This window comes from Pollachius pollachius, assembly GCF_949987615.1.
Source record: "Pollachius pollachius genome assembly, chromosome: 14".
Taxonomy (NCBI): domain Eukaryota; kingdom Metazoa; phylum Chordata; class Actinopteri; order Gadiformes; family Gadidae; genus Pollachius; species Pollachius pollachius.
Genome location: NC_136947.1, coordinates 21,084,799 through 21,086,156, shown reverse-complemented (window position 1 = coordinate 21,086,156; position 1,358 = coordinate 21,084,799). Strand labels below are relative to the sequence as shown.

The 1,358-nt window shown below is 40.2% G+C and overlaps 1 long non-coding RNA gene across 1 annotated transcript; it reads right to left on the bottom strand.

Moving 5' to 3' along the window:
* LOC307086046 lies at positions 1 to 1,107 on the bottom strand. The gene is made up of 3 exons (XR_013812414.1): positions 985 to 1,107; positions 729 to 894; positions 1 to 123 (listed from the first exon to the last, which is right to left on the bottom strand). It is a non-coding gene; the product is annotated as an uncharacterized lncRNA (long non-coding RNA).
* Between the last annotated feature and the right edge of the window lie 251 nt (positions 1,108 to 1,358).

The following is a 1,358-nucleotide window of genomic DNA, read 5'->3' as shown; positions in this document are numbered from 1 at the left end:
CCTTCACTCCCAAACAGGGGGCATAGCGAATAGAAATAGCTGCACCTCCAGCATTAGAAGCAAATTCAAAGCCAAAGCCACATCTTGGCAAGACCTCCATCAGGGGTTTCCACAGACCATTCACTGAAAACAAAAAGCCAAATCCTTAGAGCTTTTACAAATCATGTCACCTAAAGGTCGGTCTACTTGAAAGTTGCAATGTGTAGAATTGAGTGGCCTTTAGTTGAACAGACATGGCAGAATTAGAATTGAATATTCATAAAGGTTTTAATTAGTTTAGAATCCCAGGACAGTAATTGTGGAATTTCGTTAGCTTAGAATGAGCCCTTTATATCCACATGGGGATGGGGTCAGCTTCCAACCAGCCCGCAATGTTTAAGGTTCATGTTTCTACAGTAGCCCAGAATGGACAAACTGCTTTTGATAGGACACATTTTCAATCAACAATCATAATCACCATCTTAGCTAGGCCCTATAGATGTACAGACTAAATACAACCTATTAAAAGGGTATCAAGGAACCACCTCACTTGGCTACACAATGCTGAGATAGAAAATGACATCACTTTACAAGTACCAAAGGGCAATTTACAGGTCACTGTATCTTATCCTAGTCCAGGGAAAGGGAGAAGGGATAGAGGGGATTCGAATCTGCAGCCTTACTACTAGATATCACTTAATCCAACACATTGCTCCTTTAAACCAAACATTCCATGGAGAAATACATACAATTAACTTGGATTTTTTGGACTGGAGAAGCCCAGTCCGTGTTCACAACCATTCCTGCAGTGTTGCAGGTTACCCTAGGAGGATTATACAGAGACTGTCTCCTGACAGGGCAAGACATTCTCACGGGTATACCCCACCAATGTAGTGAAAGAACATAGCCCTCTTCCTGTTGGTAGATGAAAATTCCATTGAAGTAAAAAGAAAATTGTGAAACTACAATTGGTGAAATTGACATCACCAAGCTTGAAAATCAAACCTCAAGAGAGACGAAACATCCATCATAAGGTGCAACCAAGACCAAATCTCTTTGTGTCGTTCTCAAGGTATATCCACAGCTTGACGGCAGCTCTGACAGGGGAAGAGGAGCCAGACTGCTTCCTGTATGAAATGTTGGTGTCAGATATACAAAGAATACATTTTGAATGTAAATCATAAAATACACCCGATTACTTAATGACAGATCAATTTCGCCCAGGGAATCAAAAAGGTATTACACACTAAACTTACGATTCTTCCAACCTTGTGAATGAATTGTGCAGTGATTGCTTCTTGTTGATACTGGTCGATTTTACAATGTAGGCTAAATATTAAGATGCATTTTTTGCATAACTTCATTCCAAGTAACCACTG